This window comes from Gobio gobio, assembly GCF_949357685.1.
Source record: "Gobio gobio genome assembly, chromosome: 1".
NCBI lineage: Eukaryota > Metazoa > Chordata > Actinopteri > Cypriniformes > Gobionidae > Gobio > Gobio gobio.
This window is the reverse complement of record NC_137097.1, coordinates 59,043,615-59,060,771: the sequence shown is the minus strand read 5'-3', so window position 1 is coordinate 59,060,771 and position 17,157 is coordinate 59,043,615.

Genomic DNA, 17,157 nt, shown 5'->3' with positions numbered 1-17,157 from the left:
ATTCGTCCCTTTAATTTAGCCTCCCACGCACATTCGTACGTCCCACGGGGGTCCCACGCCCGTTCTCTTGATTGTAGTGGGGTTTGTTCACGCAGGCCATGCACGAATGTTCCCCTCCATTCATGATGAAATAATTACACAGAGGAACAAGCCACTAATATGTGAGTAGTGGGCGACGGAGACATCGGCATTCACAGTGCTATTTCCCATTGATTGCACAATTATCGGAGAGACTCATTTTGTCCTATCCCACAGACATGATTTATGATTGATTGCTTAATGCAGATACACTCAAGTATGTTTTATTTTTGTTGTGATTTTTAAACGAACAGAAGCGAGGGGTTCTGCTGGAGGTCAGTGTTTGGGACGAACTCCAGTGTCATTAGATCCATTGTGTTCGGGGCCCCTCTGGACTAGAGCTGTGGTCCAATGAGCTCTCAGAGCAATTTTGAGGTGCCTCACAGACAGTGTCCGACTGAGCGGGTATTAGACAGGCCCTCTGTAGTGTTATTTTAGTTTCATTGGGATAGCAGATAGGCTACTAGTTTTCATTAGAATTTGATACACTACCAGTCAAAAGTTTGGAATCATTAAGATTTTTTTTTATGTTTATAAAGAAGTCTCTTCTGCTCACCAAGGCTGCATTTATGTTATTAATAAAAATACAAAAAAGCTGTAATATTGTGAAATATTATTAAAATGTAAAATAACTGTTTCCTATTTGAATATATTTAAAAATGTAATTTGTGATGCAAAGCAGAATTTTGAGCATCACTACTCCAGTCTTCAGTGTCACATGATCCTTCTGAAATCATTCTAATATGATAATTTGCTGTTCAAGAAACATTTATGATTATTATCAATGTTGAAAGCAGTTGTGTAAAACATTTTTTTTTTTTTTTGGATTCTTTGATGAATATAAAGAACAGTTCTTCAAAAGAACAGTATTTATCTGAAATAGAAAGCTTTTGTAACATTATACTGTTCAAAAGTTTTGGGTCGGTAAGAATTTGTTTTTATTTTTTGGGAAACTAATTTTGGGAATAACTTAAAGAAATTAATATATTTATTCAGCAAGGATGCATTTAATTGACCAAGTGACAGACAGTATAGATATTTATAAAGTTGCAAAAGCTTTATATTTCAGAAAAAATGCTGTTCTTTTGAACTTTCTATGCATTAAATAATCCTGAAAAAAATTGCACAACAGTTTTTAACATTGATGATAATAATAAATGTTTATTGAGCAGCAAAGCGGCAAATTAGAATGATTTCTGAAGGATCATGTGACTCTACAGACTGGAGTTATGATGCTGAAAATTCAGCTTTTACATTACAGGAATAAATTGCATTTTAAAATATATTCAAATAGAAAAGTTATTTTAAATTGTAAAAATATTTCACAATAATACAGTTTTTTGCTGTATTTTTGATCAAATAAATGCAGCCTTGGTAAGCAGAAGAGACTTCTTTCAAAACCATTAAAATATCTAAAATGATTCCAAACGTTTGACTGGTAGCCTAGTGTATATATAGTTTTCTTTTTAATCTTAATTTTTTTTAGTTTTGTTGTATGCTTTTATAATTTTTTTTTTATAATTTTTTTTATTAATACTTATTCCAAATATATTTTAGTATGTCAACTTAAACTAAATGCAAATGAGGTATATTGCCTTGGCAACTAGATGTGCGTCCCAATTTAATTTGCGTACTTATGCCCTATTCTATCTGACGTTTTGTAGATAATTAGTGTGAGTATGTTCACACTGAAAACTACCAAAAGAAAAAGCACACTTTAAAAACCCGGATGATGCACTTAATTAACCGGAACAAACAAAGGCTGTGTCCGAAAATGCCCCCTATACCCTCATTCACTTGAAGGAGTGAATAAAACGAGTCAGCCATAGTGTGGCAGAAGGGCTGCTGCTTTTGCATAGTTTGCACTTGCTGTTTAATAACTATTTGACACTTGGCAAACTGGCAGCTCCAGTAGTAATGAAAAGATTTATCTTGTACTCTGTCATGGAAACTATAGCATGTATAAACATTAATTAAACAGTTTAATAATATATTAAAAAGCAATTTATACCTGTATGATATTACGCTGTACCCACATTTGACCAGAAGTTTGGAAAATGGATGGATGGATGATTCAGCTGTGGGTGCCATCTTCTGGCGAGGCGAGGGAATTCATTCATTATCACAGTGGATTATGGGTACACTCGGCTGCACACTCATTATTGCGGTGCATTGTGGGATTGAATGAGTGCACTCGATATTGTCCACTATGGTTTCGGATACCACTATAAATGACTGTCCCCTCAAATAGTGCCCTATTTAAGGGTATAAGGGGTGATTTTGGAAACAGCCGAAGTGTGGAATGTGGGACACTATATGCACTATAAACTGTTGCAGCTTTAATTACATAGCGGAGGGGGAGGGGCTATCAGTACATAATGAATGACAAAATAACCTTAAAACATTCATACACGATACGGTTCAGTAGTGCATAAATGCATAGTGCGTCGGATTTGGGACACAACAAAAATAAAATAAGTCGGCATGAAATGGAAGCTGTGATAGTCTTTCCTTCCCTATGTTGTGACATATATCCGAGTGAAACAGCTTCTTGAACAAGAAAAAATGTAATGCGGGACTTGATTTTGTCCATCAGGAATTGTTTGCTGTGACGTCATGTGATTGACAGGTTGTCCCGCCCTCACGCCAGTAAACACATCGGAGAAGAGATGTCACTGCAAGAGGGAGGGGGAAGATATTTTGATTATAGATTATAAGACCAATAAAAAATGTGCACAACTGAATCATTTATAATAATAAATACAGCAATATTCCATAAAAACAGGAATTATCCATTTTGATTTGGTGACTTTTTTTTTATTCAGTTAAAAAGTATTTTATTTCAATTGACAAAGTTTTTCCTCATAGTTTTAGTAAACTATAATAGCACCTGATTCTCCAGATGAAACCTTGGGAGAGGAGAAATTATCTGATATCTTCGACCAGATATATTATCTGGGCCGCCAGATGCTCAGTATCTGTGATGATCTAGCCTTTTTCTAACTTCGAGAAATAAATCTTTTCATCATCCGGTGTAGTATAATTGATCGGTTACAGTGTCCTTGTAAAGTTTCATTTGAAAAGCGCGTCTTCCACTTTTGGTACAGAGTCCCATTTCCTGCAGAGCCCAGGGGACAGTTATAATGGCAGGTAACTCATCATTAGGAGACACTTCTGCAATATGTTACAATACTTACGAGAAGACACTTTCCATTTTGTTTTTTATTTAAATTCATATAGTTTTTAAATGTCTGCATGACACAAAACGAATTAGTATTTTGGATGCACACAAGAACAGAAAATAGATGTTAAATTATGCATTTTATTCAAATGAATCACTATTTGCAGTTTTCTTTCTGGAATTATATGTAAAACATTGTTATAAATCAAATCTGCTATGTCACCTAACCCCAATATAAATTTCATTAAAAGTGTGGGGAATGTGCCGCAGTGAAGGAAATTGAGAAGATGTTGTCTGAAGTAATGGATAATCCATGAGGGCGACCAAACGCAAGCCGTCTGTCCATTGAGCAGTTTAACTCTGGCCTCAAATAAAAATATTGAGAAAGTGAGACAAGCCATCTGGATGTCACATCTTCAGCTATTCTAATAAACAATATCTCATCTTTCATCTTCTAGTCTTGGAATAATAAATCCAATCATGCAAATAAATAGATTCTTTAATTCCAAGTTCAATTTGCTTGCGGATTAGAGGCTTTCTGAGCCGTCAGAGGGATTCTATACAACGTCCCTATTCACTGGATGTCACATTCATCATGGCTTTCATTACAGCTCCGCACAGGCTCGGCACTGAATGATGTGCAAGAAGTTGCTTTACACTGTCACTCCACAAAGTCAAGGTGTTGTGATCATCCTTGCATTGCTTTGACTTGTGCAACAAACACTGTCATGCCACTTTAGAAAGAATCCAACCAAGGACAGTGTTTCAGGCAATTATGGGAGGCATTTTACTTAGGCCCATATTTCATTAAACAATATAATATTAATACCCCAGTCCCCAGCCTTCTTAAAATACTAAAATCTGCCATAAAAATACTGATAATAACAAAGGTGGTAAAACAAAAGGCCACATGATGAATTCATCATAATATCCATTTCCATTAACAATTTCTAATGCTAATGCATTGCTGCAAAACACCAACAGTGTAACACACGACTATGAACATTGACTGAACAACATGTGCATAAAAACTCAGTTCGGTCATGAAACTCTAACGTATCGCTGATTGGTTGTCTTGCGGCCGTTACTACAGGCAATCTGGCATTTCTTCCTATCTAGGCTAGTATGTATATATTCGGTCTGACACAGGTAGCGACACAGGTAGATGATTTTCGTTCAGCAGTTTGGATCGCCAAATTTCAGCAGTTTGGCGGTTTGACACGCGATCCAAATCATCATTCGACTCACTGATTCATAACGCTTCGAAGCTTCATGAGGCCGTGTTTTGAAATCGTCATCACTATATAAGTCGTTATTTAGGGTTTTTTTGCGCACAAAAACTATTCTCGCCGATTCATAAAGTTATTTTAGAACCACTGTAGTGAGATGGACTTTGTAACGACGTCTTTACCTTTTAAGGGTCTTGAGAGTGAACCGTGCATTGTGCCAATGGAGGCCTTTCAGAGCCATCAGATTTCAACTAAAATATCTTCATTTGTATTCCGAAGATGAACGGAGGTCTTACGGGTGTCGAACGACATGAGAGTAAGTAAATAATGACAGAATTTTCATTTTTGGGTGAACTAACCCTTTAATGTCACCTTGTTTTATGGAGCAAGTATTCGTACTTGCTTTGCAGCAGCAGCAGTTTAATTTTTTTGTTTTTTTCGTGGTCTAGCAGAGCGAGTTTGTGTACTTGCCTGCAGCAGCAGATCTAGTCCGCCAAAACCAAACCAATTACTCATTTAATAAAATTGTGTTCAAACAGAGAGTTCAGAGAGTTGTCATAACTGAACTGATAAAAAAAAAAAATAATTAACAATAATATTAAATACGATAATCAAGTGATTTAATATTAACATCAACACTCAGGTCCTTTATACTGTTGTTGTTGCTGACGTTATAAAAGCAATTAGCTAAATGTATATTGAACCAAACATCATAACCTAAAACTCTCATAATGCACAGACGAAAAGAGATTTGCTCATGTTATTTTAAACCTCACACTCGTATGACTTCAAAAGACATGAACCTGAGTCTTTTTTTGCGGCTTGACAACACTCAACAAACAGAAGAAGCAAACAGCAAAGTGAGGGTAAGTACATGAAGACATCATTTTTATTTGTGGGGCAACTGTCCCTTTAAGTGGCTTATTGCTTCATTGAGACCTTGACGTGGTACACAAGTGGCATGTAATAATAATTCCTGAGACAAAATGAGTATTTCCCCACTAATGACTGTCTTATTATAACATTTGTGTTATAATGACACCTGAATATTCTCTACAGGCCCTAATCCTCTGACTCATCTCTTCACAGCCCATTGACCTGCTGTCTTCATTTAAACAGCGTTGTGTTAGTTAGTAATGTGCACATAAGTGAGTAACAGCAGCTCTGTGCTCAGTTGGTTTGCATGTGTTGTCAGTGGAGCTTTACTCCACATACAGATATATGTCAAAAAGCACCATGTGTGCCATATTTTTTTAGACATATACCATTTTAAAAGCATCATATAGAACCACCATTGAACGTTTAGGGCTTCTTGAAACGGTGCCCAAATGGCACAGTAGGTGCAGAGTCCCGCACTGGGTGCATGGTTAAAATGTAGGCCTACGTGTCAAAAAACACACTCCATCCCTGAATCTGTAAATCTCTCACCTGTGTTTTCACTCACACAGCTGGAGGTGACATCCCCGCAGCATTCAAGACATTTACAATGCAGGCTTGAGATAGGAAGGTTGAATTCTCAGGAAATGGCTGGCAGCCCTCCAAAAAAAGCTGAATTCTATTTTGCTTAGCGGTCAGCCTTTTTGTCACTCCCTTGCTGCACGACATTTACAGACAAAATGTGTTTTGCCTATCGGACAAATAATGTGTTTGTCGAGGTGGGCAGCATTACAGCTAACTAACACATCACAGTTGAGACATAAGATGGGCCTCGGCAAGTGCGTCATAATGTAACACTCCACTGGTGACACTGGTAGAACTGCACTACTGCAAGTTTTTTGCTCTTCTAAATGCAATTACAATGAATAGGGACTGAAGCTTTCAAGATTCTAAAAGGACACAACAACACCATTAAAGTAAATGCACTCACAAAGTGATCATATTACTTGTGCACTATATTATATTCTCTTGAAGCCATATGATACAATAGCTTTGCCTTTGTGTGAGAAACAGGGTTATTATCATTAACTAAAACTATTACAAAACTTTTTGTTAATTATAATAAAGCTGAAATAAAATAAAATGAAATGAAATATATATTAGATAAAAATGTATTTTAGTTAATTCCCAATGAAACATTTTTTAATTTAGTTTTAGTTGAAACACTAAAATTACTAACTGGAAATAAATAGAGAAACTAAAAATGAAATAAAAATGAATTAAACCTAAATATTAATATTTACAAAAAAAATCATAAAAATAAAATGACAGACGCACAAAATTACTAAAAATTGAGAATATAAACATAGGCCTACATTTTAATTCAAAATATATAAACTAAGACCTTAACTGGTTTTAAATAATCTGCGCTAGATGTTTTCTGCAGAATATTGTTTAAGCAACATAGAAGCAGTCCTTCATTAATTAAAAAAAAATTATGATTTTTGCTGTTGAGTCAGATGATTACTAACCGCTTTGGTTTAGTTCAGCGACGAATTCATCAGACTGAAGTTTTCATCAGACTTTTCACAGCAGGTGCTTCAAAAAACGATTAATTAAAAGAAACGGTTCATAATCGCTGAATACGGAACGGCACACTACTAGTATATACTACTACATTGACTACAGTAGTAGCCAAATCCAGCAAACGTTTTTTAGCGACATTGGTCGCGGCGTATGTTTATGATTCACTAAAAAGAATCGGCTCTTATGAATCAGTTATTCTCGAATCGAACCACACTGGTAACGTTGCCTGCAGTCCCCAAATGCGGCCATTATTTATCATTAAATAATGTTTTATTAAATTACTGTCAATTTAGACTGTGTATTCACAGTACAATTAAGGTAAAATAGGATTTTATGGTGCTAAATATTCAGCAGCAGGGGCATAGATTCAGTAGCGTGTTAGCAATGCATTCTTCAAAAGAAAAGAAGAAAGAAGAAAGTCATACGGGTTTGGAGCAACATGAGGGCAAGTAAAGGATGACAGAACTTACTTTTTGGATAAACTTTTCCTTTAAACGTGTTTTGGAGCTAATGGATGCCTTGTCATAGACTGCCACTTTGTTTATGTGACTCACCCTGTCAAGCTGTTGAAAGCTGTCAGAAATGTCCCAGACACTGGGAAAAATCCACATCGCTCATGGTCACTCCCTGCAAACCCCGGGACAGAGAGCAGCTGGACTCCACACTTAATGGACCCTGTGCTGCAGCACAATCTCGGCTATCCTGCTGCTCTCCAGATGCTGTGATCTACAGATGAAGGTCATCAATCAATCTGTAAAGACATTGGGTATAGAATGAAACTAATGAGCTCAGAGGGAACACTGAACCTCTTGGCCTCTCTGCCTGTCTCTGTTCATTTACCTCAGGGTTGAACCGGTTATATTGTGGATTGTTAAGTTCGCTGCATATAAAGCACTAGTACCACAGGTAGAGGTGTTATATTCAGTGCAGTGCCTGCGAATGCTGCAAAACTAAAAAGGCTATGGTGACTATGATAGATTAGATTCTTTTCAAGTTAGAAAGCGCAGAGCTGTGCAAGGCTTGATTGAACATCACAGGGGCCGTCGACCTGCCTGCAGGGAGCAGAAAGACAGTTTCCACCCAACTCTCTCGGCAGGTCTGGCACCACAGGGCAGCTGAAAGGAAAAGAGGAACGAGGTTTACTTTTTCACATCCTGGCGTCAGTCGTCGGTGAGTGAACTCTGCTTTCAACACGCAGTTTACAGGATAAAGCTCAGCGCTTCAGGTGTGTTTACAGTGGTCTGGACCATCTTATGCAAGAAGGTGAAGAACCTCCAGGCAGTTTGGGTGTTGACAGCTCCATCTTCACTGTTTGTTCTCTTTAGGGGAGCAGCGGCAGTGGGATGGGAGAGCTCCATCTGGGACTCCTGTTAGAATATTTGAGGCAGACCCAACGGATCCCGCAGGAAAGGAGACCCTCACCCCTCCAGGCAACATAGATCAATGGCCTCCTCTGCCTCTCTTTGAGCAGATGAATGCATCATATGTTAGCATGCAGCGAGAGCGCTCAGACCCTCAGTGTGTAGTTTCAGAGAATTCACTTCACATGTGCTCTTTTACGCCAAAAAAAGAGCATTAGTCAAGATTTGATTAAAATTCAAAACCGTCTTATGCACTCGCACTCTTGCACTTAATATGCACTCTGCATATTAAAAAAAGCGTGCTTTGTTATTACTGGCAAAGGAGCTGCACTGCAAGTACTTTCAGTTGATCTTGGTGGAGATGCTTTTGTCAGATTAATAACCAGATAGTGAGCCATTTGAGAACACTGCACAGTCTTCTATCCTTTTCTTTTTTATGAAGTAGTAAAAAGAAAATGTCTCGCACAATCAAAACGTTTGAAAAGGAACATAATGGAAATGAGAAAAAAAAAAAAAGACGATGGAAAAAGAAGGAAACAGTTTTTGGACCCACTTTAATAATTTGATACAATGCACTTACTGTGTACATACATGTTTTTACACAGTACTTACCTAACCCTACCCTTAAATCTACCCATACCACCACACCTGTCCCTAACTTTACCCATATCCTCAATAGCAGCAAAAGTGTTTTGCCACACAATATGAACACAATAAGTAGGCCTACATTGTTCGTATTTTTTGATGTAAGTACATAGTAGGCTAGTTAAGGCCACCTAATATAAAGTGCGACCCAGTTTTCATTATTCCCCATTCAGACTGTTTAGAGTTGAATTTTGTTCTAAGCTAAGTATACATATGTTAAAGCTAGTTCCAGTCAATCAATCATCAATACCATAATCATGACAACACAGAGGGGATATACTCGTGTGAAAAAGAAAGTACACCCTTTTAAATGCTATGGTCCGTTTATGTATCTAATGTCGCGTTCCAGGCAACCCGTAACCCGTGTTTTTCCAACTTTCTACCCGTGAAAGTGCACTGGAACTGCAGTCAAACCCGTGACTTCCCACCTGTGAACTCGTACTAGATCGATGTACTCCCAGTTACGAGCTCTGACGTCACATAGCCCGCGAAAAAACAATGACAGCCCCATACGGATGCGGTGTTTATGAAACAAATATACAAATAACGTTAAATAAAAGGTATAAAAGCTTCTCTTGCCATATGCGCCGTTTTTTCCCCTCCGTTTCCCTCAAATAAGCAAGTAAGCACCTTTGGCGATAGAAATGATTGTAAATTTAGCATAAGCCCCGTACGGTCTGCCATGCTTTGTTTAAATGTAGCTACCACACAATTCCTTGCGCTCAGGCAGTTTGGTGTGACTTTGCCTGGAACGCTACAAAGTCGTGAGTCGTGGTTTGAAGTTGTAATTTACAGCTCAAAAACCTGCCTGGAACGCAGCATTAGTCTTTAGCAAAATTAGGTAAATACATCATCAGATGAACAACAACACATATTATACCAATTAATTATTTATTATTAATAATAATAATAATAATAATAATAAAGCCAACATGGGGAAGCCATGTGTGACAAACTAAGTACACCTTACAATTTAAGGGGTTATTTCACCCCAAAACTATAAGGGCCGTTTGAGGATAAAAAATAAGCAAAAACAATTAATTTAGTGGCCATTTTCATTTATTGACAGACACAACTTCAATAACTCCAAACGAGACTTAAAATGATGGAGTGGGTCACATTAATCCTAATCTTGTTTGCAGTCAATCTAAATATTAATAACATTTTGAGAGTTTTGCAGAATAACGTTCACCAACTAATCATCACCAGATTGAACCCACAATCTCATGGGTCCTACATGAAACCTGGCACTGCTTTAAGACAGAATGTAATAGCATCCTCCTAGCCTAGCTTTTGTGAGTTATTCTTCAGGACAACAGCCAATGTATACTGGCAATTGAGCTGAGCTTCATGATGTCCCACTGTTTAAAACAGCGACAGTCAAAGTGCCAAAATGTTCACTGGACTGATTGGAGATATCTTCATTTGAAGCGATTTCCTGTGTAAAAACACTTAATTCCAGGCCAAGCTTTGACGTATGCCTTGAGAAACCAGCCCTTGATTGCATGGTTTGTGAAGTCTATTGAGGGCGAAAATTCTCCTCCAGCTGATTTCCTCCTTCTCAACAGCAAACCGAAGGGGCGTCACAGACATCACCTCCACCAATGTCAAACCATTCTCTGCAACACAGAGCCAGAATTACTGTTAAATGGCCCTCTTCAAAAGACATTCTTCCCAGGTGTGTGCGGCGTGCTCGCGGATCCTGTGGCCACTGAATTCGCTCTGCTGGCAGAGGAACGAGTAGGTGCCCTGTCGCTGATTGTTGTTCGCCTTCCTCCTTCACAATCGTCACAGCTAGAGGACGTAGCCAGCCTTTATTAACACCTCTGTCTGTCAGCCCCTCACTTCTAGGGACCCAACTGCTAATTCCCGAATAGATCGGCAGTCATTTGTTAACGGTGACTTGATAGGAAGGCAGCAAGAAAAGCACTCCTACAGTGATAGATCTGTGTTTTTTCCCACCCAGCCTCCTTTCAGACCGCGTACTTTGGCAATCTTTAGGAAAAGTGCTCTGCAGGGTTTGAAGGTCCCATTTTGTCGAACATAATGGCTCTTGATCCAACCACTGCAATCACCCCCCCCCCCACCCCCTCTCCTCTAAACCGCCTTTTGCTCACGCTGATTTCCGGTTGTCTGGTTCTCACTCACGCACAGTCAACCTGAAAGAAAATGCTGAGCTGGAGCGTGGCTTTTCACCTCCATAAGTCAACTTTGGCACACCTGCCCAGCAGTTTATTACCAGCACGGCTGATGTTGTTGATGATGATGTTGTTGCCATCAATAGCAAAGCATGTTCGGCGAATAGGTTGAATGCTGTGAAATCATTGATGTGAGTCCCATGCAAAGTTCATCATTCAACACCGCAACAGATTGGCCAATAGAAAACCAAGTGGGAATGCTTGTGAACTGCATTTTACATTGGCCTTTAAATTGCAATGGAGCATATGCCGCCACTAGATAGCCAACACGCTCAAAGGCGCCATCAGAGTAAATACATCTCTGCACGTCAACGCAGCAAAACAAACGCCCCTCTCCGGTGAAGTACTGCGAAACAAATTGGAAGCGCTTGACTGCAGATTTTATTATGAAGTCTGGTAATAAGTTCAGTACTCTGAGGGCCGAATAACCCACATACACTATGATTCACTTCCGTCATGCAATTTCACTATTGTAATTTTACTTTATAAAACATATGCAATTTCAGCCAGCCCCTTGCAAGACAGCTTATAATGTACAAAAACACAATATCTTGTCATTTATTGCTTTCCATTACAAAAATACCATCTTTTTTTCCCCTGTAAAAGATAACCATTTCAAGCAAAATGACAGTGTGATATTACCAAGGCTCTGGGTGTCTCTCTCTCCCCACAATGGGAGCCTGGAGATTCGGTGACAGTCGGAATGGGGAGTCGGCCACTAATGTATCTACACAGCAGGATATTGGAACAACAAGGCAAATGGCTCTCCTGTGAGTAGCCAAGGTCCATTGCACACATTTTCTTGGTTTATTTCTAACAGGTGCACGCGCACGCAGCACACGCATTGGCGCTGAGTGTTGTTCTCTCATTTTGTCTTAATGCTGAGGCAGTGATTGCTATGCCCCGGAGATTACAATATGAATGTGGCCCTCCCTGAAGCGGTTTGTTCAGCCGAGAGCGCGGTCAGACATGCATCTCTGGGTTTCATACTGCCATAAATCCTGCTCCTGTTGAGGGGGAAGCAATTTGGTGGGGAGAGCGATATGGGCCATGACAGGACCAGGTCCTGGGCCTCAGAGCCGTGACAAAGGCCTCGTGGCCCCGAGCAATGCCGGTCGGCTTGTTTGCTGTCAGCACGCGCTGTAATGAAGGAAGGCAGAGGCTCTGGACTGAGACTCCTTCCCATCCACAGACCCCAGAGGGTCAAAGCACTGTTTCGCTGAAATGAAGCCATTTTCTAACTGGCAATCACTTGTGAATTATTTCACTTTCCCTTTTAAACTGATGGACTGGGACTGCCGGTAAATGTTTGTTTTTATACGGCAATCATTTTAATGGGTCATAAATGGTAAAATGCTCCTGCAATATGGACGACCCTTGCTCTGAGGAACTTCATGTTTAATGCATTCCTAAAACGAATACTCAATCATATCTCCAGTCGAAGCCCGTGTTGAGCAGTGAAGGGGAACAGTGAAAGTCTTCCATTCGGAGGCCATTTTATGGTGGCCTTGGTGATGTAAGACACAAAATGGACCCTGGATATTGTGAGGAAGTGTAGAGGAAAAGTCAACCATTAGTGTGTAGAACTTCAAATGGCATCCCTGGTGAGAGATTAAGCTGCCGACGTCCTCTCCATCACAGTACGCTTCCATCGTTCGGCGCGCTTTAATTGTTCCACGCCTCAGTTCGTTAAATGAGCATTCCAGCTAAATGACTCCTGAATAGTTTATCATGATGGAGGGTATGAATATTGCATGGCTGCTTTCTGCTTTTTTTGATCTTATTAGCATAATGATTCTTTGCGTTGTGCTTTGGCCCCTTCTGACAGAGGATCATAGCTTGTCGAGAGAAAGGAAGGTGGCCTTTGGTGGGTTTATTGGAGGGTTTAATTGCTTTTATAAGCTTTGACAGGAGCAGTTGACTCCCGCAAGGCCACCGCGCTGCTCTTAAAATGACTCACAATGGTGATTTTAGTGGGTTTTTTGGCGTCACAATGCGTGTAGCCATAGAGTATAAATGTGTGCTCCTTTGAGCAATGGCATCTCTTTGACTGTTGTCATCTTCACACGCGGCGGGAGTCGCTGATTACTCAGGGCACATTATTGAGCCGTAAGTGCATTTGCCCGAGAGCTCCTGTTCTCTTATTTAAATTAAATTTCATGATAATTCAGAGGTGATGCACCTTTCAATATTTTTTAGTCACTTGCTAAAAGCACAAGCAGAAGAGTGCAAGGAAAGTCAGTAGTAGTCAGTAATTACTCATAGGACTGGATTGAGCACCCACACAAAAGACACAAAGATCATTACTACACATCCTAGGGTGCAAGTGCTACTCTGATTGTGCTTTTTTGCATGTTTTTGTGTGCTCAAAGAGAAGCAGATGTGGCGAAACAACTTTTTTTCTCATGCGTTTCTCAAGTGATTGACGTAAAAACTGTTGAGTTGACTTGACATCAAAGCAGCAGATTCAAATATCTTTAGCTTGAATGGATCGCAGCCCCTCAGACGCTATGGTTGTGAATGACTTTACACTGGAGATATGGAGGGAATCCGAGGGATTAATTTCCCTTTGTGTTTATGAAAGTAATTCATGAAAGGATTGCGAAATCCTGTTGAAATATAGAGAACCCAAATATGGGAATATTGGATAGTGCAGGTCGAAATGAAAATTCAGTCATCATTTACTTGCGCTACATATCGTTCCAAACCTGTATTACTTTCTGTCTTGTGCATAACATAAAAGACTGTTGTAACTGTTTTTCAATACATTCAATACAATGGAAGCCAATTGACTTTCAATGTACAGCTAAAATTATGTAGGGTAAACGTACCCATTAAGCTCACCAAAGTCTACATTGAGACATTTTAGTGCACAGGGTATTGGTTTGTAAGTTATGTTAAAATAAAATAAAATATTAATCTCTCACACAATAAAATTTTAATTTATTTTAAATGCATTTAAATTAAGATATACATCATTAAATGCAAAAAGTCTGGCTGTGCTTAATGGGTACATGTTTGTACCCTTTAAGCACACCCCTGTTGCCTTTTTTTTTGGGGAAAAATTCTTAAAACAACATTTTTAAAGAATAATTTTATAAAGATTAACTTGAAGTGACAACCATGAGTTAATATTTAAAGTCTGTTTATGAAGTATTTACACATGTTTAATGTATATGAGCTTAAAGGGAGCACACTGAGCTTTATAAGAACAGCAAACCTTTTTTTAATTAATAAATATTAATGAATTAAATAAATAAATAAATAATCTAGGTCATGTATTAAGTTCATACATATTTTAATATGAACAGCTGTTATTGAAAATATCTATGAAATTATACTTTTTCTTATTGATGTCACACTGAAGCTGTGATTTTCATAGTAGTGCACCCTTTAAGCTCACCTTACAATAATATGAAGTCTTTAAAAAAAATACAGCAGTGTAAAACCACAGAACATCAATAAACTGTACATTTATAATATAATGGATTTAAAAGTACAAGCCAGAAATGCCTGTGAAGTAATATATTAGTGTAAGCCACAATCTTATACAGCTAGTAAACTAACAATGATCCGTAGCACCTGCGCTATGTTGCTAAAACGATCTTTTGGATCTAACTGTAATTATTTCCCACATCCACGTTCCAGGTTATAATATGCAAAAGTATAAACATCAATCTCTTAATTTTGCAGTAAAAAAGTTATACTTATCGAAAATAAAGGCTTAAACATCTAAAAAATGCTCCTCTTCTGGTGAAAGTTTTCAGACAGCTTTCAAAATGGCCGCCAGACAGTGTGAACACATGGATACCCATATCTCAGTGTGCAATGGTCTAATTAGCTTGAAATTACAGGAGGTATATAGTAACAAACACATCAATTGGTTAAGACATCAAGTAGGATGATAAATATTGTTTTCCTTTTTATAATCTGAGCTCAAAGATAGTAGTGCTTAATGGGTACCCAACTTGAGCTTGATAGGTACCTATAAAAAAAATTATCTTCTGCAAAAGTTTGGAACGACATGACTGTAAATATAATGCTGACAGAATTGCCATTTCTGTCTGAACTATAGGTAAAATATTTAAGTTAAAACACTTTTGCAGTCATGCGTTTAATCATTCTTTGTGCTTATTTAGAACATTAAAAAAAAGTATGAGAATTCATGATGTGTAGATGCATTTTGTCAGTAATACAATTTAAGGAGCACTTCCATTAGATTGCATTATGCTAATTTTATGCCACTACAAGCAAAATCAAAGGCATACATTTTCAAATCTCATCTGCAGTGTTAATGGAAATTGAGAAGTTGTGCTTTTGATGAATAAGAAATAAGCCAAGGGGTTTTAAATGCAACATGATTTGTGACAACACAATGCAGCCATTCTTTCCCATTGCAGTTAAAATGCAATCTCTTCCATATTTAGACTAGGATGGTGGAACAGCAGCTCAGATGGTTTCAAACAGTGAGGTCAAAGTCTACCAGCCCACTTCTAATAGAACTTCCCTGTATTTCACCATGGTAGACCACAGAGCAGCGTATAAACGCAAAGTCACAAACATGTTTTGCCATTTTGACAGCTCATTTCCAGTTGAGGAACTAATTTCTGAACGGTCAACAAAGCAAATATGATTCACTTTAATTGCTCAGGAAACCGTTTTTCCCCTCAAGCAAGCTTCGTTCCATTGGCGAGTGGAGAATTCACTAAAAATGTTGCACTAGTATTTGCAAAATGAGCTCAGCTTCAGTTCAATGTTATAACAACAGCTGCTATAAATTGTAAATTGTTCCAGGAAGCTCTAAAACGGTATCCTGATGAATGTGATTGCCCACGAGGGAGACCCAGAAACCGCCTCTTGCCTAACAAAACACCCAGGTGACCTTTTGAATCTATTGCACCTCTGTGAACGGCACCAGAGTGTGCAATGAATCATCACGCATGCTGAAAAACGCTTTCAGAAATAGGATTTTTTAGGAATAGGAAGGGAGGAAAACATTTCATTGCCAGTTAAATGGCTCAAGGACTAACATAACACAAATAACACTCATTCAATAAAGCGCCGCAATGTTGTTTTCACAGAGTACAACATTCATTTTCCTCAATGTGGACATCAATTAAGCCGTGTTGTGAGATGAATCCTGTTTACAGCATTTCTGTGGTCACATGACCAAAACTTCAGCATGATTGTGGTCATATGGAAGACTGCATGTTATGGCATATTGCTCTGCACTCGCAGGCATCTTAAAAAAGCACTTATACAGCAAATGACAGGCTGTAAAAAGCTTATCGGGTCATAACAGTTCTCCTAAAAGGCTTGGGATCTGCTGATTTGTTCATCTGACGTAATACAGATTCAAACACTTGATTTTAGTAGCAATTCAGAGCCAAATGGTTTGACACTCAATTAATGAAAAAATAAAGAGACAAAGTCGATTCCATTTCATGACATTTATTGATGAACTAGAAAATACTGTGATACTAAAAGAATTGAAAAACACTGATAATGCTGGTTGCATCTGTAAAAAAAAAAATCCAATCCCATTAGGTTTACACACACACACACACACACACAAGTCAACAGCAATCTATAATATCGGTTTCAGTTTTTAAAAAATTTATTTCGTTTTTTACAAGATTAAATGTGTTTACAAAGTATATCCGTACTCATCTCCCCCTCTCATAAAGGATCATTTACAAAACATTGATGCTTTAAAATTTCAAATAATTTCAAAACTATAGCTTTTACAATTTTTATTATTATTTCATTTTGTAACAGGACCATACCAATGCTGAAGGAACAGCAGATGAAGACCAGTGAAGGACCAGCCTCCAGTCCACACTAACTTTCTCTCTCTCATCTCCCACATTCACGAACGCGTTCCTTCCCTCACTAGCAGCTACCTCACAGAATCCAAATTCAGCAGTATTGCACATTAAGCATGGAGGACAATTGTTCAGAGAGGGGGAATGTCATAAAGCAAGAAAAAAACAGAAAAGGTT